At 41.2% G+C, this 23,540-nt stretch overlaps 1 protein-coding gene across 8 annotated transcripts in view; it reads right to left on the bottom strand.

The window, feature by feature from the left end:
* Nucleotides 1-12,007: 12,007 nt before the first annotated feature.
* The window catches only part of celf6 (CUGBP Elav-like family member 6), a 174,315-nt gene continuing 162,782 nt past the window's right edge, over nucleotides 12,008-23,540 (bottom strand). For all 8 annotated transcript variants that reach the window (XM_088297173.1, XM_088297177.1, XM_088297175.1 and 5 more), the window contains exon 13: nucleotides 12,008-19,798. The gene's annotated coding sequence lies outside the window, so the exon portion shown is untranslated. The remainder of the gene's footprint in view (nucleotides 19,799-23,540) is intronic.

Here is a 23,540-nt window from a genome sequence, read left to right as displayed (position 1 = left end):
TCGTATTGTGTCATCTGGCGAGGGAATGGAACATGTCGGGGTTGGTTTGAGGTGAGCGCTTTCATGTGCTGAGCTTTAGAAAAACGATGGCAAGCTTTCGCATTAACTCTCGCTCGACATGCACACTTTTGTCTTTGAAGAATCAACTTTTACACTTGGATTTTATCAACAGCCTTGCTGCTTGGATATCCCTTGTCAAAACAATGTCACTCCCATTTTTTTAAATTCTTTTTTTAGATACAATTTTTCTTGTTCGGTGAATAAAGGCGGGGTACACCCTGCACTGATCACCAATCAATCGGAATACACACAAACTCCACATTGGAAGATTCGCACCCATCATCTTTCAACTAGGAAGTCAGACGCAATAATCGTGCTCCACTGTACCAATACCACAAGATGTCATGAAATGTGCAAAAAACTTTATATAAAAAGATTCAACAATATAGCTTCTGGTAGCATGGTGGAGTTGTGATTAGCACATATGCCTCACACTTGAGGTCACTGGTTTGAATCTTGGCTCCAACCTTCCTGTTTGGGTTTTCCATGCAGGTTACTCCTGCTTCCTCCTGCATCCCCAAAACATTTTGTGTTTATTGTGCCTATATGTTCCCTGCGGCTGGCTGGTAACCTGTACACGGCGTACACCAGGGGTGCCCAAGACCGGTCCAGTTTTTGATGCATGCCTCCTCCAACACACCTGATTGAAATTATCAGCTCATCAGCAAGCTTTGCAGAATTCCGATAAGGAGTTGAGGTCATAATTGCGACAACAATACACGCCCTCGAGCTTTGCTCATCTCCCACCAGAACATTCAGACAATGCGTGTTCTGCTGTCGCGCATTGGGCCATGCATCACATAGAATGAATATCTCGGACAGTCAAAACCGATTGGTGTGTTTGGAGCTGTTCAGACTGAGATTCATCCTGTCCAAATTGGATATGAAACTAATTCCCAAATGTGGTTTCAATCCATCTCGCCAAAATCGGATTTCATATGTTCAGGCTACAAAAGAGTTATCCAGATTCAATCCGGATGAGCACAGGCCGGCTGATCTAAGTGGTGGAGGGCTTCGCCGCTGTGGGAGTAGTCACGGCTGACTTTAATCGCGGCCAATTATGCGGCTCCTTTGCTTTTGAATGCGGTGCGTTAGTCATGCACTAGAATTAGGCTGAAGCCCACCGTTTACAAATTTAAGAATGAAATGTATCTCGTCTAACATGCGTCGGTGTCGACCTACACTTAGATGTACTCTGTGAGGTTTTGATTGACTTTCTGCCACCAAACTGTCTGTCTGCCAGGCTTCAGTGTTTCACCGTCTGTGTGTGCGTGTGCGTGTGCTTGTGTGTGTACTTTAAAATCCCCATATAGGAAATGGGCAAAAGTCTTCAGGTCATCACTCCCCTCAAACTGGAAGACTATATACTAAACATTTTTTGTTCTCCTTGCTGCATAGCTTTAACAATACCGTGTTTGATTATTTAACTTGCAATTGCCAATTTTTTGTTCATAATTTTGCGTCGCTCTACGTTATCTTGTTTTATCTTCTGTATCTAGCCAATTTGACTTTTTTCTTTCCTCACTGTTTTGAGCGTGAGGTTGTTAATGGTTGTCTTTGTCAAATGTTTCATTTATTTATTTATTTATGGTTGATTGATTGATTGAATTTATTTGGCGAGAGCACAGAAGACAGCACAATAAAACGTCCCGTCAGTCAGTAGGGCGTCACCGACGATAAAAGCACAATAAAGCCCAACGGCTTATTCCCATTGTGGTCTGTCATTTTGATTTGATTTGATTTTCTGTCACCTGTGGTATTTCCGATTGCCGTTTGTTGCATCTCTTGTGTGGAGACCCCCTCGCAAATGAGATGATGCACCTCAAGGTGTGCATGCCACGTAAAGAAAGAAAGAATGATCAATTTAATTGCATATCCTTTTTTTGCGGATGAAGTATTTTTTTGTAGCTTCATAATCAAAACAAAAGGAGGGCTTTTACCCTACCTTGTGGGATCTCTCGGGAATTTTTGGTGGGCATCAATTACTCACCGTATTCCTCGCGATTAGTAAAGCAACACTGTCGTTTGTACGCCACAGCACCGCCATACTTACGACTTTTCTATTCATTGGTATAGGTTCGTAAATCCTTATGTCCCCACCCTGACACCATTTTCACATTTACACACTGACACGAATGGTTTGTTTAAGCTTGCGTAAACATTCTAAAACAATTAACACACAATCACGTACTAAAGCTTTTTACGGTGATTTCATTTGCTATAGTGGATTTGTCATTGTTGTCATTGGGACTGCAATTATATGCTTTACATAGGAACAACGGTCGTCCTTCAGCTTTGGAGGTGTCTTTGGCAAAGGAGAAACCCCTTGTTGGTTGACGGGAATGACAGGCCTAATTGGATTCAAACCCTAATTGAAACATAATAAAAATGCATCAGTAGACAGTGAACCGACAATTACCTCATGCAAATCTCTTGATGAATTGACGTGAGGGGCGTAATTGCTCAAAGAAAAAAAAAGAAAAAAAAAACAAATGCACTGATTCTCCTTTCCTGGAATAACAGCAATTCAAATCAGCCTTGATCGGATACCGCATTGAGACGGCGAGGCGTTAAATGCACCGTGCAGAGGAGGAACACAAAAGGCGGTTACTTTTTTTTTCCCCTCTTTTGTTTTCGCAGAGTTGGTTGGCTACAGTTTGCATCAGTTTGCTGAGCAAAGATAATGCAATGGCCATCCAGCAAACTCCTGCACGGGAGAGAAGAAAACATATTTCCTTTACAAGCTGATCATGGTGCTCAGGGAAAGTTATTGTCTATCACTGTAGTCATAGCAACAGGTTATTAAGGTCCGCCCCCTCCCCAGTTGCCGCACAGGTTGCTAAGATACCAGCAGCATCCTGCACCCGGCGGGCCGATGCTCAAATACCTTTTTGATGAAAATGAACTTTAAACTCGTGCGGCAAGGTTGAAATGAGTTGTAAAGCAAGACGAGCACTTGCTTGGACCACACTCGGGGAGGGATGACAACAAATTGGCTAAATCCGACGACCTCGCGAGCGGTTGGCCCGTTTGGAGAGCCGCGCGGGCCAATCGGCGGCGGCCTGCTTCCTCGACGCGTGCGCGGGGAAACCGAGGGCGGAAAATGCCAAAGCGTTGCCTCCGAGTTGCATCAGCTCCATTAAAGTGCGGGCTCGCCGCAATGTCTCTTTACGAGGGCCACTCTCTCGGAGAAGAATTAGCCTCACTTCCCCGCAGTGATGGGCCTTTTTATGAACCACACTGGCATCGTGTGCCAGCTCCTGCAGGGAACAAACCGCTGTTAAATTGCCAGGAGAGATGCTTTTGCGGATCCCTTTGTTGCTTGTAAGGTGATGTAACAGCACAGCTGGCTTGATTCACTCCTTCGGGAGACATGAAATCGGATATTACAGACTGGCATTGGTAAAAGTAATGCCGGTGACTTTATTTTGTTGTTGTTGTCGTCGTCTTCTCATGTGTTTCTCTGCTGAACTCTTATTCCGGGTGAAAAGTGCACCAACTCGAACCGAGAGCAAAGAAAGAAAAAGCGCTCTTTGGAGCGCTTGCGCGCGTTTCATGTTTGCGCTCGATCCTGCTCTTTTCTCAAGTTTAGGTCATGTACATTCAAAATGATACAAAGCAAACACCTGCCTATTTGCAGTTTCTGCATTTTATAAAATTACTTTTTGGGGGGGACCCTGTCTTTTTTTATTGGATGAAAAACTCACCTGTGGGTTGTTTTGTGGTCCGGCCAGAACCATGTCTGATATTTCTCTGGCGCCATCTTGTAGATCAAGAGGAAGGAGGTTTAAATTCATAGTCATTGTTATTATTTTTTTTTTTTTACTTTCTGTACGTCATGTCATTTTCCACACGGCTTATTGTGTACAGAGTGGCAGGGCGTGCTGGGTCCTATGCCTGCTAACTTCGGGCACAGGTGGACGACACCCCAAACTGGTCGCCAGCCTGTCACAAGGCACTCAGAATACCAACAACCACTGAGCAGGAACCGATTCCACAAGTCGGCGAGTGTACCATTTGTTTGAAATTGAAAATGCGCGTTTTTCCTCTTTTCTTTGTCTTTTCGTTTTTTTTTTGTTTTGTTGCAGTTTATTTTGCTATATTCAAAATTCTGCTACTGGTCTATAATTAAGTGATTGTGGGTCTTGAATACATTCAAGAAATGCTGATGAATGGAAGCCTTGCTGGGCTCTGAGGTCAGCAGAGTTAAGTAAACATGGTGAAACAGCATTTAGTTGTTATGCTACAAACAATTGGAATAAGCTGCCAACAGAAGTGAAGTCAGCCCAGGGTGTAATTCAATTAAAATTTAATTTAAATCCAGGTTAAAAGCTTCTTCTTTTTTTCCACTCATACCATTGATTAAGGTAAACAATTTTAAATGTACATTTCCTTTCAAATTAACTGGAAGGCTTTCAGGTGCTTTTTTTGTCACAGTTGGGTTCCATTATTTTGCATCTGTGTGCTCTCAGTGTTACACTCTGCCGGTCAGCCACACCCACCTCATTAGCCGAGCAACTCTGCTCACCTGGTCACACAGGTGCTTTAAATTACTGTGTTGTACTGCTTGGGATCTTCTCTTGCCTATGACACGCTTTGTCATTATTGGTGGGAAATGTTTCAGTTTCATTTCCATGGTGAACTTCTGCAGTGTTATAACCCAAAAATCCACTGGAAAAAACCCCCAAAAGAACAAAATACATTACTCATCATTTGAATGTGATTTTGAGTGGGAATTATTATTACTGAAGAGCCCTGACTTATTCGTATGTCTTGGCTGCTGAAGAAACACAACCTGCTGCAGGAGCTGATGTGGCGGTTCTGTGTTTCAGTCATGGAGTCCGTCTTGTGTTCGCCCATCAGAGTCCGATTTAGTACTGCTACACGAAGGACAAAATCCGAACGCAACGGACAATTAGGACGACTCGGTAGACCCACAATTGCACGGACTACTCTGTCTTGTTTGGACTGAAATTCCCTTCCAGCTCTTTCACTCAGGTAAGCAAATAATGGCTATTTAATTTTTTTTTTTTTAACATGCTTGAGAATTCTGTGCACTGTTTGCACAATTGACATTGTGTCATAATGATTGCACTGTTGCTCACTTTAGTTTGCTTGATGACTCCTCGGATCATTTGCACAGCTGTCATTGTTCAAAACGAAAGCGCTAACGGTATCCTTACCTTCTTTACTTTTGACTTAATGGACATTTTGTTATGGTGCCATATGAGCTTTAACACTTAGTGGTTCAAATTACCGGAGACAATTTCCTTGTGTGTTTAACACTTTTGATCAATATAAATTCAGATTCTGACATCATTATTATTTATTGGTCTTTGCCATCCCTGGTGATCTTCTGTCGTGACGTCACAAAAGCCAAATAAAATGCAATGGGCATTCCAGTTCTTTTACGTGAGCTGAATCATTCGACTCAGTTCACCAAAAAGAATTGTTCAAAAGATTCGTTCACCGAATCGTTTGCGCTGCTCACCTTGACGTTGCGCTCACTGAATCGTTAGTGAACGGGAAATTACATCACATTCTCTCACCGACTCGTTGGTGAATGGGAAATTGAATCACGTTCGCTAACGGGAAATTGCCTCACTGATTTCGTCAATGCCGATAGCGTGGCATTAGTTTTGTAAAATCCCTTGTCCATCTCACGCTGGCTGCTTATTGGTCGTTCGCGTTGATTTTGACGCAGTGCGCGTTCCTAAACTCAGATGTACTGAAAAAGAACGCGTCACTTGAGGAAGTGATACATTCACTGAAAAGATTTGTTTTTTGAAAGAATTGTTCAAGAATGACCCAACACTACAAACTAACTGAAGTCTCGTGATATTTTCTGTTATCCTGCATGATGTCATGTTTTTTTAGTGTTTTATTCCTCTTGCTGGAGGTCATCTGGGTTCATCAATACAGAGACAGATGTTATGCTCCTTATTAAACCAGCCAGCCTACAATCCATTTTTCTTTTTCCTGAAGATGTTATTTCAAAGTCAAGTTAATTACTTATTTGTTCATTCACTACTTGACTGTAAATGGATCATGATGGCAAATCATCACACAGTATATTGTCAATTAAACAAAAGAAACAGTTTGGTATAATGCACCGCCGTCTCTGATTAAAAGCTCTCCGATGTGCTCCACGGTGGTCCGAGTTCATTCAATCTCCACCTTGATTACTCTATTGGACATATTGATTGAGGGCCGACTTTAATGAGCGTATTAAGTGTTAATCAGGTGTCGACGGGCTGGACATGTGCATACAGTACGAGCAGGCGAAAGCCACGCAGGACCTGCACTTAAAGCACCAGAGTTGGTATTCTGCCTTAAGTCAGAATTTTTTTATTTATTTTTTTTTAATTGGAGGCTTCCTTTCAATCTTCTCTTACATTTTTATCACCTTATGAATTGCATAGGCCTGAACAAGGAACACACATACCGTAGTCATTTTGTATGTTCGTATAGCCTGCATGCAAGTTTCATAAATTCAGAGAGCCCATTTTAACCCTGAGAAATATTACCCTTCGGGAGTTTTATTGGGAATGGAAACGGGGACTCAATTCTGCGCCTGAAAGTAATTTGGAGTTGTCAATCAAACTTGAGTCACTCCAAACTTTGAGAAAATTCGAATAATTATCTTTCTTTTCTTCTTTTTAACATGATTTTTCACTCATGGTCACATTACGGCGCAATCATTAGTTGAAATGGATGCAAATTGGCAATATGTGGAGGTATAATATATAAAAATATATATATATTGTAACAGAGTAATTGATGACTTCTGGCAGGGAATAAAAAGTAATTATAACTCCTGTCAGGGTGTGGAGAGCAACTTGTTCTCACTAGGATACACACTCACCTCACCTTCATGCATTGTATTAAGAACCGTTGTACAATATTCAACATGTGATGGCAGTGACTAAATTCCAAAGTAGGGCTAAAATATTGAGCGCATCTAAAAAAATAAATACAAGGCCTGTTATTTTCAAGCGCCAGATCCAATTTTAAAATTTTGTGTGCATGCTCCTGGAAGGGGAGAAACTAACGTCTGCCTCATTTCTGAGGAGCTGCTCATTTTTAAGGGGAAGCGAGACAGATTTACAGACTTTTGCATTAGCACTATACTCTTGATCTGAGCCCATGCGCCGTCCTCATTTTGGCCCAGCTGAGTCTCTTCTGTTTCCATCACCCCCCGCCAACCACCGCACCTCTGTTTAATTATCACCCTTTTCCATCCTGCCCTCGTCAGGTCTCATCAATGCTTCTTAATTTCCATCAATACCTCTGCAGCACCGAGGTCCCCCGCACCTGTCCGATCGCCATGGCAACCCTCACCTCCGACAACAAAGACGTCCATAAGACACGGCGCGCTGTATTCCCCTTGATTAGATATTGATTAAGCTTTTGTAATACATAATGGGATCCCGGGGATTCTGCTGCTTTTGCTTACCGACGTCTTGCGCAGGCTTTCATTTAGTTACAATCCTTTGTTACTCTGAGAATCTGCATGTAATGAAATTGGAACGTGCCAGCCTTTTGTCGAGAGCCTCCGTTTTTCTCCGCCTGGGGACCTCTCTCGGAACAAAAGCCCCCGGGGGAGCACATCACAATGCATACAGGAGTCTCATCTATGCATCATCTCCAATTTAAGTTCTGACCGGGGCTTGGTTTATGCTTCACTTGTTGCGAGCTGCTTGGCCATTAAAGCGGAGAATAGTAAAGAGCGCCTTCTGGAAAGTGCGCAGGCTTCCGAGTGCTTGAGTGTCCCTAATGGATGCACTGATAGATTAATGGATGATAAAAGTCAAGCGCTAAATGCGCAGTAAGTGACAAGTGATAAGTCAATATGGTAAATATTTGCATAGGACACAGTTAGGAAGTTGAAAGGTCGTTATTCAGGATTACTTAAAGACGAGCCAGCCAACGCTAGGATGAAAGACGGGAAATGAATTGCAAAGAAATGCTCGAGGGCACATTTGGGTTATATTGACACCAGCATGGGCTTCAAACAAATCACAAATGGTTGACAAATTAGTCTGCTGTGTCATAAAGCATTTTACTCGTAATGCTGCTCAAAAATCCAAATGGAGAAGTTCTATCTGACAGGAGATAATTTAATTTAGATTTCAACAGGATACAAAATGAAAAAAGTTTCAGGTCCTCGGTAAATGAACTATAAACCTGATACGCATTGATGTATCGCTATAAATGTCTCCAATGTGATAGCTTGGCTCCAAATTTGTCAAGAATATACTTTGAGAGAGGATCACGATGCATCGATCATCGATGAAACCAGTAAAACCACAATGAATTTTTTTAATTATTATTAAAGAGCGTTGTGTCCTAATACACGCGTATACCTATGTGATTATTTCATCATCTGTCGCATTTTAAAATCTAGCAACTAAGGCTATGTTGTGGATTTTTCTGGAAAGATGGAAATGGTGTGAAAACGGAGTGCGTAATACTTTAATGTCATATTAAATGTCTAACGTATCACATACAAATGAGACTGCAGTTTACTGTATTAAAATTTGAGTTAATCATAAGACATTTGCTTATATAATTGGAGTGAAGAAAACCATATCACCTTGTACCTGGAGTGAATTGGATCACACAGTTGCCTTTCGACGCATGGTGAATATCGTACGCATGGCAGTGGTTTGCAATACGTGCTGCCTCAGTGACGGAGATGCACATGTTCATCGGATATCGTGCGCTCGTCAATCGAAATTGCGTGTCAATGCAATCGCAAAGAGATTACGTCAAAGAATTGAGGCTAAGACTCCCCCAAAATAACCTCTTGGAACAATCTGTCACTCCCTTTTTGTTACAAACCAAACACGGATAAAGACAGCAGTCTGTCCCCTGTCCAATCCATACTCCTTGATTATCCCCAACTCTGAAACATTGGAAAAATGGAGCTGTCAAAAGGGTCTTGTTCCCCCCCCTCCTCCTCCTGGATGAAAAACAACCCCCCCCACCCTGTTAGCACTTTTCATTCAGCTTGAGGGGCTACGCAGCAGATTGAGTATCGACATCGGGTGGCTGTCGAGGCTTACGGCTCAAAGGCAACAGTGGTGGGAAATTCTCCCGGGGTGGGAGATTCAATCGAAGGGGCCAAAATAATTCAGCAAGACTCACTCGAGGAACAATCCAGTTTGTCATGTGGAATCATGGATTGTCTACCCTCACAATGGAATGCCTCTAGGGAGACTTGGGCGCAGGAATCAAGACGTGAATAGCCGACAGTGAGTGGCCTGGTCTTTGCCACCGTCACCCCTCCCTCCTACCCCACTTTTTTTTCACCTACAAATTTAGCAACCTAAATCTGTTTCCAAACCAATGCTAAGGCGAAGATACAACACCGAGGACCATAAACAAGAAATGATGAGGGGTGACTCTGGCGTTGTTTGGCCATTGATGTCCCCTGGGTTGGAACGCCCCATTCAGGGAACAATAACTGTCCAAGGGAGTTTAGATGTTTCCACCTTGATGGACTACAGTTATGGCTGTAGGAATTGGTCGATTTATTTATTTTTTCAAAAAGAAGCACCCACCAACCTTGTGATATAGAGGATTAGTTAAGATATAATTTACTGTTATTTTCATAGACTTAAAAAAGGTTTGATACTATAGATCACAAAATATTAATGAAAACAGTGGAGTTATATGGCAGAAGCGGTTTGGTATACAAATGGATAAAAAGTTAGCTAGATGATAGAAAATACAATGTCAGGTTTCAATTCACGGGGTCCCCCAAGGGTCTGTGCTTGGTCTTAAATTATTCATACTGTACATCATGATACCTTCTGTGTCTCTTTAGTTTCCAAAGCAAAAAAAAAAAAAAGTTATATTTGCTGATGACACAACTTTATATTGTTCTGGAGAAAATATCTAGCAGCTTCTGACTGCTGTGGAAAATTAATTAAATATTAAAAAACTGTTACGACAAAAAAAAAGATTAATTTTCAGAAAAGAATTATGAAACAGAACTGAAAAGGTGTGAGTCACTGTATTTTACATAAGTCTGACTGTGCTGTATTTTATCCCAACCTATGCAAATGTGGTAGTGAATTAAAAATTACAATACAGCATATACGGGTATGAAACTCACTCCTTGGGCATAAATATGAAACAACCTAAATCGGTAGTAACTAAGGCTCCCATCTTGTGCTGCGTGACTATGAATTTTTGCGCCATTTCTGAACTCAAGGAGAAAAGGAAAAGACCCTGAACATGTAAATGTAATCATAATCTCCTACCATGCTAAGTGGCTGTTGTTGCTTTTAAGGCTTCTTTTTCTATTCTAATCTATTTCAAACATTGTGACATTAATTGGTGAGTTGAGAGGAAGATTGTGTACAATTGACTAATACATTCAATAATCCCACCTTTTTTTCATTTTGTTTTTTAAAATTGGTGGACAGACCCAAACATGACAGAAGAATCCTCTCCAGCGTAACCTCTGCTTTTAACTGTTAAATTTTGGGATTAATGAGTGAGCAGAGCCATTTAAAGGAAATGAAAGAAAAGCTTTCAATGTGACCTTTACTCTCCTTTACCATGCAGTCGACATCAATAAAATGCAGCATGATTAATCAATCGACCTCCCGCTTGTTATGTGGGCGGGGACCAGCGGCATCCTTTGGCATCTGGTTTTCGGTTCTGCGGTAACGCCTCAATAAGGAGAGCTGAAGATCCATTTTCCTTTAATCAATTCATTCTGCTCTCCTTCCTTTCCATTTATTATGCTGTATTTTTTTCAATGATTTTCTACTAACCATCTCCTCTGATTTGGTATTTCACCATGTTTGGTAAATCAATGATGTGTTTGACATGCACGTCAAGTGACGTGAGGCCTGCCAGACAACACATAGGGCTCCTTTTTCGTAGGGAGGCGCACATGCGCTTCTTGCAAAAACTGGAGCATCATTTTCGTGCCGGGGCTAGTCTAGTTAACGTGTTTGGGAATTCGGCAGACTATGCGAGGCTATGTTGTGTGTTCCGGCAGACCGAGGGCATTTTCTTTCCTTTTACAGGCTCCCAGCACACCTGACAATTTGGTGACTGAGTGTAGACCAGGGGTAGAGGACTCTGGTTCCTGGAGAGCCATATCCTGCTTGTTTTAGACCACTCCCTACTCCAAACACACCTTTTTCAAATAATCAGAATCGTTACAGGCTTCTACAGAGCTTTTTGATGTGCTGATCATTTGAATCAGGAGGTTTTGCAGTAGTGAGCGCTCTAAAATGGGCTGGGTATGGCTCTCCAGGAACCGGAGTTCTCTCCCCCTGGTGTGGACTATCTAGTAGGCCGGCCAAAAGTAGGTCTAAGGTGCATTTAATCAAAGCACAGGCACTTTAAGTGAAGAGTGTTCACTCTCACAATGGCATAAACGCACCTTTCTAACTTTGCTCATCTATGAAAATACCAAGAGATAGAAGAATAGAGCGCATTCAACGCTAGACTTGTGCAGGGCACGGAAATAGGCCCCGTTATTTTTCTTAAGGTCATCCCACAATTGGATTAGACATGCCAAACAAACAAACATTCATTTGATGATAAAAACAGGGTATTTGGCAGAAATGTTCATCATGGGGTAAACTTTAAGAGAAATAAGTGCACATGAAACTTCAATATGGTAGTTATTTTCTAATATGGTGTTGATAGTGGATGAAATATCAACCTATTGTTAGCCAAAGTGCAGATATCAGTATGGTGTATAATTGCCTATTATGCGAAGGTTTGGTTCTTGTTCAATAACCTTCGGTTTCAATGCTCTGATGACCATCTTTGGGGGTGAGGAGGAACGTTGATTTTAGAATATTTTCATACCAAATGCCATACTTGTATCATTGACTGAATGGTTGGTCCAAAAATTACATTTTCCCGAAGTACTACAAGCAATGTGAAGGAATAAAACGGACAAAGCGGGTGATTGTTTTTCTACAGGACTGTGCTTTATTTTAGTCTAAGCAGAATATAATGAACTAGAGAACTACAGTGTTCAGGAGCACTATGGGGAAGATATCACTCCAAAACCAGGGGAATCGGACCCGAGCCAACATGAATTCAAATTACATCTCTTTCAAAAAAAATAAATAAAATGCTATCTCAGTTGGTTCGAGTCATGGAATAATACCGTTTCATTCATTGCTAATTAGAATAAATACATGAAAATGAATGAATAGGATTAGACGGCAAAGCTGGGAATGACTCGTGATAGAAAAATCCATGAGGCTAAAATTTCTAGTGACTCCTCCGAAGGCTCTGATTGGATTCTCAGTTGGCGCAAACCGCTTAGTCTTCTGAGTTCAACGTTTTGGTCCTTGTAACCAACGGCAATGGAGACGTTCTCATTCATGCAACAATTGGGCTTGAGGTAAATGAAACAGCAGGTTTTTTTTTTTTTTTTCCGACTGTTGGGATTTGGTATCTCCCGATTTTTACAATACAGGGTGTCCAAGCAGTGTTCACAGGTAGTACCGCGACAGAGCGAGGGAGTAGGCTGGGTTTAAGGCAGAATTCCCTCGTCACATTGGCAAATCAACTTGCGGTTGGGAGGCAAAACCCTCGCCGCAAAAATATGACAACACAAGAATGTAAACACAGAGTAGATGAAGTCCAGAAACGTGACAAACCACCAGCCCTTAAGAAAAGAAACATCATCAAACGGAAGAGAATTCATCCACAGCGTAATTACAAGGTTACAGCATGAATTTTGACTTGAGGATGTTGGCGGGTTGTCTTGACTTGGGTGCCTTTCGGGGACTGCATTACTTAACTTGTGTTTGAAAACAAAAAAAAAAAAATATTTTTAACATTTTTTTTCTTCAAATAAAGGCCAAAGTTTGCTTATGGTATGACAAGTCTTCAGGGTCTCCAAAAGTGACATTAACGAGAGTGTGTGTAGACTTTCTCCTTGATTCCACATAACCAGTACCATAAGTGCATTTTGTCCAGTTTATTATTAATCCAAAAGCTGTCAGCATGCGGAATCTCTTAAGGATTTTTTTTTTCAGTTTTTTATTTTTTCCATTTTATTTGATTTTTCTTTGCATATGCAGCCTGAAAAATATAAATAAATACAAAAGAAAGACATTATAATAAACTTCATGATAATGAGTCCATCCCAGCTTCGGAAAACATTGGGAAAATCACCAATATTCCAACATGAGTATAAAATCCTTGTGAATCACTGTACAAGAAATAAAATTATTGTACTATCTATTCTTTTTTTTTGTTGTTGTTAAAATTACTCCATAGGTTCCTTCTTTTTATTTGACTGAAATATATTATTTAATTAGTTTTTTTTTTTTTTTTTTTTAATTCAACATGAGATATTGTATGTAGGCCATAAAGAAGGCGGAACAAAATTGAAAAATAAGCTATATTGTATGTACAAGAGAGATGTAGCAGCAGTATGGTCTAGAGTCATGGAAGGTGGCATGTTTCTTCAATAATTGGTCACACCATTGTCCCCATCTTCCAATTGCCACTTAGCTTAGGTCCATTACTGCTTTTTAATGTTCTAAGCAGATGAAGAACACGGTCTGGTTTCATTGCCCATGAGTGGGACCGTACCACAACGGTTTCCAACCTTTTTAAGCCACGGACGAGTTCGTCCAAGTCCATAACTTTTGTGGACTTCCAATGGGGAAGGTGGGTGACTTGTGCTCGCCGATACCGGTCCGCGACCTGGTGGTTGGGGACCCCTGCCGTACTGCACTGCGGCTTTGTTTCCACCAAGCAGTAGAGTCCAGTTTTGTTTGGATTTCAAGTTCCCCCCCCATCGTAAAGGTTTCCAAAATATCAGAGCCGAACTGTCAGTTTAGCCGGTCCCAATGGTGCGCTTCGGTCCGCTTTGGTACACTTGTGAAAGATGTGTTGCGGTCCCACCGATTGGTGCGCCAACTTTGCTGTCACAACTTAAACCAACATACTGCCTACTCGTGGCATAACGAAAAGTCAATTCTAATCAGGGACTATTTATGGGAACAGCACATTGCTGAACTCAGCTGCTTGGTGGAAATAACTTCTGTTCTAATGTAACTTCCCAAAGGAAATTCTTTGTCTGCTTTCTTGGGTGCATTGAAGTGTAAGAGATTCCAAACTTGAGGGTTTGAAAAACGACTCGCAGATCCCAGCACTGCTGTGGTGTATCAAGTGACATCATTGTAGCAGGAAGTGGGGCTTCTCGGAGCACACTACTGTACAATCTCTCGAGTTATAGGCTATTTACAGAAAGAAAGAACACAAAAGTTGGTCGTCAAACATGATCGTGCATCCCTAGCGAGTTGTGTGCATTATTGGATGAGACTACGCTCTAATCTGTTTGTCGTTACTCTAGTGATTGGTTGACGGGAATTATGGACTTCATCTGCCTGTTGGCACTCGAGCCCAGTGATTGGATGCAATCTCCTATGTCAAGATGAGACTCTGAGGCGAGGCTCTGAACCGCTCCACTAATCATGACATCTTCGCGCCTGATGCCCTGAGTATCAGGAGTGATTTTGTGGAGTTTTCAGCTTTCGGCCCTCCCTTACGACTACTCCCAGCCAGTGCCTATTTCCATCGCGGTCTTACTGAACCAACTGAAGTGAGATGAGGGAAAAAGCTGTCTCGAAGCAGCTCTGAAATGGGAGTCGTTTATTTTTTTCCCTCCTCTCCAACAGGTTACTGTAATTAGCTCTTCACTTTCAGTCAGTGACATTTCACTTCCTTTCCATGACGGTCTCTATTTTGGGATGAGCGTTGGAGACTGGTTGACATGCGCATAGCAACATTCGGTGATTGGGAATCTCAAAGGCTCAAGGTGCACCTACAATTTATATATATATGAATCAAGAATTATTCCATAAATCAGGACTACTAATTTACTCAATTTGGTAATTGTTATACTTCTAATTGGGTAAAATGGCATCATGGTTGGGGCATTTAGCTCCAACTGTTACTGAAAATGATATTTTAAAATATGGGTCTGTTTTTAATTTAATAAAAACCTAACCATTAAAAAAAAATCAAATAAATAAATAATGCACTACACGACTCTTTCTGTTTTTACAACCCATCACTTTGAAATGTTTGTCCTTGAGGAGCAAAGTAATACAGTCTGTCTTGAAAAGTTTCCAGCAGCCTATCCAACGCTTTCCTCTCGTCTTACCGCAGGATATTGCGTGTCGTAAATTTAACACTGGTTAGTCAGCAGCACGATAGCCTAGCGTGGGTGTCGGCTCACCTGGGCGCGCAACCTGCCGCTGGGAACTACAACGGCATCTGCTAGCGACCCTGCGAGAGTCATCGTGCGAGGTTTTCGCTCCCCGGACGCTGCTGCAACGTGAGGCCCAAAGCCAGCGCAGGAGATTTCCTTGCTCATGGAACATTAGATTTGCAACAATTAGTTCTGCCGCTCATAAACAAAAAGCATTTTGCAGAGCACTGCGTTGTTTTGACCGACTCCCTGCTTTATGACTGCACCTGATAGCAAATCAAAGACGGAGGGAGGGGAGGAGAGCAACAGTACCCCATTTCCTCGTATTGTGGCCGGGGATGTTTATTCTTTCAGCTGCAGCGAGTACAAGGTATCAATTAGGTGTGTCCTAGCGGGGTGGCTTTTGTTTGTTAGGTTCTTTTTCTTTTTCCGATCCCTAAATCCTTCTGCATCAATGTTTACAACTCTTTCCCCTGGACGCATTTTCTCTTTCAACTCAATAATAAGCATCAGCGTTACCGATGCTAACTCTGCTCTGTGCTAAAATTGTTTCCCGGGAAGCAGGGATAGTCGATACAGATTCTCTTTTAAAAAATTTTCTAGAGTTTTGGTTGGAACGTTGATTGTTCATTGAAAAAATGTTTGAGCCATAACATGAAAACGTTGTGGATCACATTTGCTGTCTCGTCTTTGGAGATGTTTCGGCAGTGTTGCAAATGCCAGGTCAGCTGGCCACGTTCTCGTCAATGTGGGGGTAGGCACAAACATCATTTTGGCTAATCTATCCTTTGTCATCCAAGGAAGTTTCCGCCCCCAATTCACCATTTGGTCCCGTTGAATGTCTTTTTGAAAATGTTGCTGAATATAAGCTGGTGACAACATTGCAACATGGGCAATGACGGACAGGTGATAATTGGACAATAGTGTGAACAGGCGTTAAGTTCAATGACGAGCAGATCTGAGGGACGGGGTTTGACGGCATCTTGGCAACTTGTGCTTAATCACAATGAATCTACAAATCTTTAGCACATCGCTTGTCAGCCATTTGCTATGAATCTGGTTTATTTATTTAGTTTCTTTGTGTTGAGAGAAAAAAGGATTTCATACTCAAACTGTTTGGACCAAGCTAACAGCCTTTTTGAAGCCTTTCATCCTATTAATATTCCCTTTATTAGTCCCACAATGGGGAAATTCGAGATTCGAACCCAGGCCTCCTGGGGGGACTGGGTCCTGAACGCGGCGCCTTAGACCACTCGGCCATCCTGGCAGCTATTCCATTTTCTGCAACCAGAGCACAGATATATGGCGCTTGTCACCACGAGCTTGGTTCCACCTTCTATTTTGATGGCGTTTGGGCTTCATTCTGGAAGTATTACTTTGAAGGATGTTTACCTCTATCGCCGTTCTTCTTGCGGCCTGCCATCCACCCCCGTTGATCGAATCGTCGCCATGTTGTGACCGAGCAAATTGGGGAACGTTCTGAGTTAGTATACAAGTTGGCATTTCATGATGTATCGTGTCCTCATCTTTTCTGAATTCACCATGCATTGTTACAGAGAAAGTAGGTTGAGGAACATGTTCACAGTGGAAAGCACATGATGTAGCATAATGGTATTGGTCGTATGTCTTACATCTATAGGTAGTTGATCATATAATAATGCTATTTGATGTTTTGAAGTTTTGGAGGGAACGTCGGACACAAATATACAAGTTCAAACTAACGAGTTGTGTTTCCGCCAAGCGGTATGGTTCCGTTCAGTTCTGTATGAAATTTGTTTTTGCCATCTTTTCCGACGGGGTCGCCGCGATAACTTTGGTTTGCTTGTGTAAGATGGAGAAAGACGCATGTTTTCTCTTTGACATTATATGTCAATCTTCCACGGCAAAGTCGTCGGAGCCGAGCCGCGATAAAAGAGCCAAATATCTGCTTGTTCCCTACAACCCAGCAAATGCGGGATTTTATTGCAATTGTGTGTATTTTTAAGACGTGACCCAACATCCTTTCAATCTTACCTATCGAAATTGATTTCCATGTCATCATACCTCTGTTATCTCTGATACAACCGAAGAAGGCAGATTATTGACGTGTTCTTGGTCGCCCCGTTAAACGTCCAGGTTGTTTATACAGAACAATGAACAGAAAGGTAGATGAATCGAGGCTTGAAAATCTTAATTATTTTTCTATAGGTACTGTCTAGGGCTGGGTTTAAAAAAATTGATATTAATTTGAATTGAGCCCGATATTGATTCATAAAACCATTTTCCGATACTTTTAATAACGTATTTTTTTCCCCCCAAATTTACATGGCGTCACGCGAGATCTTGACACTACAGGACAGTAGCGTATCAAAAAAAAAATGGTGGAAGTCAGCGCCAAACAAGCATCAGGGCAGATGTATTTATTGTTTTGATTGGGTCATGTTAAATAAAATGTACATAATTAATGTAACTGCATTGGCTTCGATTCTTCATGTCACTATGAATCTTTTTACAAATGCACCTAGTTACGGCAAGAAGTTTGTATTAATTGCAGCATTGCTTCTTCTGAGAATGCCTTGCATACCAAAGGCAAATTGGTACTGCATGAAATCCTTGAAAGTGAATCAAATATCAAATTGGCCCCTTGTGTATTGAATTTAGTTGATTTTGGAAATTCAAATCGATACCCAGCCGTTGTACTGTCTGCATACCGCGCTGTATTTCTGTGACTAATTAGTCGTCGAAATGACATCTTCTGGAATGGTGGACTATGTGGCTGCCTCTTAGCCAAAATGATCTGCTTAAGTCTTTGCTTGATCCTTGTGGATTTGCATTTGTCCCACATTCCAACAACACACTCGTTCAGTTAATTTAAGACTCTTTTGTTACTATTTCAGTAATTTATATGAAAGTGAGTGCGACTGGATGGCAATATGGATTGTGATTGACTGGCATATAATTCTACACTGTACACAGCCTCTCGCCAAAAGTCAACGAAGACGGAATAAGATGGGCATTAGAAAATTGACTGATTACAGACTATGCCTGTTCAGGGTTTTTCAAACCAAACCGTGGCTAACTGAACTGTACCACTTGGTGGAAACGTAACTTTCATTCGCATTTTTCTGGCAGTTTCGATAGCTTTTCTGTTCCCTAATCCTTGAATTTACCGCCCTTCATTGAACCACCATGCTTTTCACATTGCTCAATACAAAAAGGTCCGGAAAAAAAAAAAATCGAAAAGACGTCCCAGTGGTCCGTGTTGCTTGGTCTTTTACAGTGGATTGTCGCTTGAACGTAAAGGCTAAGGAGAAGCCTTGAGTGTCTGCACTCTGTCCAGCGCAGGCACGAGTCACTTCAGTCTTTGCCCTTTCCGGGAAACGGTTCCTCCTTTTGTGGTGCCTCCGACATCGTGATGAGCGCCAATATCCAGTGGCGAAGACAGCACTGTCCATTGTTCATTGTTTTTGTCTCTGTTATCGTTGCAACTTCAAGTATTTTTTTTTAACAACAGGAAAAATGATGAAATCTACTCTTCTTTTTTTTCTTTTTAACCTACTTCGCTATGATACAATGTGGCGCCCGATTAGCATCCAGAGCAAATAAAAATCAGCCCCTACGCTACAATTCATTTTTTTTTTTTCAATACATAGTCCATTTTTTTTGTATTACAGTAGGCCACTTGATATTGATTTAATGATTTTTTTTGTTCTTTTTTTCTTTTGACTAAGAGTAATACTTGTAGCTACAAGGTATGAGTTTTTTTTAAATATATATTTATATATTTATATTCTTTTAAAAAGCGTTTTTTTTGTTTGTTTGTTTGTTTTTTTTTTTTTAGTCCTTTGGTCCCTATTTCCTAAGGAATGATGCATGTAAATTATCCTGGATTCTTCCTCTTCTTTGTCGTCATCATCATCATCATCATCATCATCATCATCATCATGATCCATCCAGTGCTCGGCCCTGTCACAGAGCACACAACGTCTGTGTAGGCACAAAAACCAAAATGGCAGCAGGCTGGTGTGTGTCCGTGTATGTTTGCATGTATGTGAGTGAGTACGTGTGTTTGCTTCAGTACTTGAATTGGCATTTGCACTTATGTACAACGTTTTTTGTTTTGTTTTGTTATTTTCATTAGCTATAGCATCTTGTTTGTATGCGTGTTGATGGTATGCATGCTTTGAGCATAATGAGTCTATAAATTTTTTTTTCTTCTTTTGAACCCATGTCTAAAAAAGAGCAGCAAAAAAGTTGGTCTTTGCGCAGAAAAAAAATTGCTTCCAACGGATGCCTAAGCAAAAAATAAATTAATAAATAAAAGAAACAGGGATTAATAAAACAAAAAGGCATTTGCAAAAAAAGAGGAAAAATTAAAAAAAAAGAAAAAACTTTGGGATCCTTCACTCAGTCACCCAATCTTCCAGTGGAATCCCAGCAGGATCAAGGGACCACCTGTCCTTCGTGATATGTAGCAGAGCAAGGAGTCTTTGTACTTTGACTGCACTTGTGGAAATAAGGTGTTGTGGGCCCTTCATCCTGCGACACACAGAAAGCGGGAGAGAGTGAGGAACTTGCGTACGCAGACTGACTGACAGGCATAGCCAGCATGATGCACAGATGGCTTGGGTGAAATAAATACAATTAATAGTGTGTACATCAATCAAATCCAAAAATAAGTGCTCTCAAGGCATTGTGTATATTCTTTTAACCTCTCATGTCTTAACTGTGATCCCATCAAGGCTCCGAACCAAAGCTCAGTGAAGTGAAAGTTTGAGATCAATTTGATTGATACATGCCAAGATGGCACAGATGTCCAAAAAATGTTTTCTCAGACCAAAATTGACTAAAACGAACTGAACCTCTCCACCTTCACCCTATTTTGCCCACGACCTGGGCACCCTTCCGTCATCACCCCCCCATCCTTATTCTTAAAAGAATGTTCCTGTGTCCTCATCCTTTTAAAACGCATTCATCACCCCCCCCCCCCCACACACACACCAAAAAAAACAAGCTTCCATGCATGACGTGAGGCGGAGGTTTCATAATTTGTACGTAAACATTATTTAATGCTCATTAGCTGGCTAATTTTCTATTTGCATCCACTTACCGTAATTTCCCCGACTACAAAACACACCTGATAAAAAGCCATGAAATGAAGCCCTAAAAACGACAAACGCAGCTATAGTTACACACTGTATAGGAACCTTTCTCAGACTCTCGTTGTCACACGTGGCAAATTCACAGATGAGCTCGGACCGGGGTCGCATTGTAGAGATGGCTGCATTTATTGCACTTCATACCTTTGCTTGAATTAAACGCAACCCAAGATGCTTATTTTGGCTCTCAATTGCTTCTTCACACAGCCATACGAATGGCTTATGTGTTTTTGCCCACTTCGAGTTTTGCTCACTTGCTCTCACTTGCTTCTCTCATTAAGTCAAAAACTAACTGCTCTTATTTCAGTCTCAGCTAGTTTCCTTTCAGAAGAATAACACTATGTCTACAGAGGAAATTGAGCTCTATTTTGTTTGTGCTATTTCTAAACAAGAGATCAGAACATTCTGAGAAAGAGCATCCCCATTCAAAATATTTTATTTAAAATATATTCAGAATGTCCCTTGTATTTGACAAAGGACATGCTGTATAAAATTGGCCATTTTCAGACAGTTCATATATCTCTTTGCTGGTAACAATGGATGTCCACCTTAAACGTTTATGCAAAGAACAGCTTTCAATTGATATGTTACATTCAAAACTGCATAAGTGTCATGTTTAATGTAGCCATTTCGTGGGGTCATTGTCCAAAGTTGACAGCACTTGGTTTATTACAACGATCGGGTGTTTTCAAATCAATGTGAAGAGGAGGTACAGCATTTGTTTCTAAAGCAGGTTGGTTTAGCAAGAGATCAAACGCAATTAAATCTAACAAGGTGCCGCACGTGGGTTACTTCAAAAGTTGGCATGCTTAGAAAACTGTTCCGTATTAGCGCACTGACAAACATGAAGTCATCTTATCTTCTTTAAACTTTGACAGATGTCCTCCTATGTCGCTGGAAAATAATTTGGCAAAAATCCGAGTTAGATGGGTTGGCTCTAGTTACCCATGACACAAAAGACGCTAAGTGGTGTAGAAGATTGTAAGATGTAAATTTTCAACCAAATTTACTTTCTATGCTGGCCTACAAAGGACCCAACCAAGTTTGAAAAATACCCAATCCAAACCTCTTCAGGTTGCAAAAGTTGTATCAACTTCTTGGTTATTTTCAACCATTTTTTTTCTCATTGCTAATTCGTGATGCCCTTGATGCATTTGGTATTGCTTTTGACTTATTTCAGTTTTTTGTTGGCAAAAACTAGGAACAAAACATTTCATAGAATGACAGCTAAGCACCCAAACGAGAGCGAGCCCAGGAGAAACAGCCCTGCCTTTGTGTTGACGCATTACAGATAAATGTATCCATGCGACGGAGATTTGGACATAAAAGATGGAGTTTATCTTTAATATGTTAGGAGCTATGATGTGGGTGAAGAAAGGCTGAGCTATCACAGCAAATTGCTCTTCGAAAGAGCGAACATGAAAGGCCGCGACTCGCCGATGCGAACCCACCGCCAGACACTCTTTGTTCTACCGTCCGCCTCCTGTAAAATGAGCTTGTTATCGTTCCATAATAGATCTGCTTTTTAGATGTTAGTCAAATCGAGGCCAGCCATTAGGAGCATACACACGGCCAACGGTTCTGATTACGGATTCTGGTTTGGAAGCAACAACTGACTCGAGCTGTACGTCTACCGGAGCACAAGATCAATGGCTTCAATAGCGTTTTATTTTTACTTTCTATTCAACGGTGGGAAAACATTGCAGTTCGAAAACCTTGTTGGTACAGTGCAACCGAAATTTAGTGTTCAGTTCAGAATTTAAACTTAGTATGCATGCGTCTTGTCATGCATTTATTTTTATTTTTGGGGGGTTATTGTGACATATTACCCCCCCCCCCCCCAAAAAAAAAAAAAACAACATTTTTTTTTAGTCTTTTGTTCGCACAGTGTAACCTCTGAAGTTGGTTCTGTAGGATGTCATGCAAAACGTTAGCATATATTGTGAAATGCTTTTGGCACACGGGCGGTTAGCGGTGGGTGGAGTGCGCCAAATGCCCACCTCGCGGTGCTGATGCGCACTCCACCAAATTGAGACTCTAGTTTGTGACTAGCGCTGGACATTGAACGGGAATGAGAGGGTCTACTTTGATTGGTCATTAAGTTGGCAGTGACCACTCTCAGACTGGCGCAGACTTGCACTCGTCTGTGAAATTAGATTCACGCCATTAAGAGTTAGGCTATTCCCAAAAATAGAGCCTCTTGTTGCTCTTGGTGTGCTTTGTTTGAAACCCAAAAGTTTCCACGAGAAGCTGCCTAAACCCTGTCAACAAATAAATTGGTGTCAAAGACGTATCGCAACTGAGATTCAATCTTAGTATGTCAAGAAGTTTTTTTAGTGGAAGTTATGGATCCATGTGCACACACAATTCCTATGCAGTTGTTCTGAAATCGAGTATTTATTTATTTTTTTTAATATTACGGTTATAATGTCCTGAGGTGAGTTTAGTCATATTCAAATATTTCGGATTGTAGTTTGTGGTGTTTGAATTTTAAGTATTAATACAGGAAATTTCACACATTCTACAGCAGGCAGGAATTAGTCTTTTTTTAATTTTTATTTATTTAATTTTTTACTAGGCATGGCAGGCTCTCTCTCAATACGCTATGGATTGCTTTATCCTTAAAAAAAAAAGACAAATGGAAACAATATTTTTGGGTTCCTTACGGAATACAAAATTACATGTTAAGAAATTGGAGATGTCTTGCCATAAAACATATTGTCACCCTGTTAAGAAGGCTTTTACGACGGCAAAAGTTTCACTACCAATTTATTTATTTTCAACCGAGGCAAAAGTTTGACTTCAAAAAACTTTTTTTTCCAATTCACACCACTTGCAATTGGCATTGCTTCAAAACTCAAACAAGCCGCAGTTGGAACAGCATCAGCAGTGGATTGTGTTTGATCTTTACGCTTCAACTGCATTTGTTGCCGAATCCTGCACCTCACTCGGCCACATTTCATAGACACCTCCATAAAAGGTTCCTCCAATGTTAAGAGGTGTACTCAGAACCACAAAGGCGCCTGCGGTGACCCTCCCCACCCATCGCAGACTGTCCCAGGGGTGCATCTGGCTCGACAAAAGGAAGGGCAGAGTCACCTGCCTTTGAGAGCGAACACTCT

The sequence above is a fragment of the Idiotropiscis lumnitzeri genome, chromosome 5 (assembly GCF_059441095.1).
Source record: "Idiotropiscis lumnitzeri isolate Australia: NSW breed Sydney's pygmy pipehorse chromosome 5, RoL_Ilum_1.0, whole genome shotgun sequence".
NCBI classification, from domain to species: domain Eukaryota; kingdom Metazoa; phylum Chordata; class Actinopteri; order Syngnathiformes; family Syngnathidae; genus Idiotropiscis; species Idiotropiscis lumnitzeri.
Note: the sequence above shows the minus strand (reverse complement) of the source record. Positions and strands in the feature narration are given on the sequence as shown.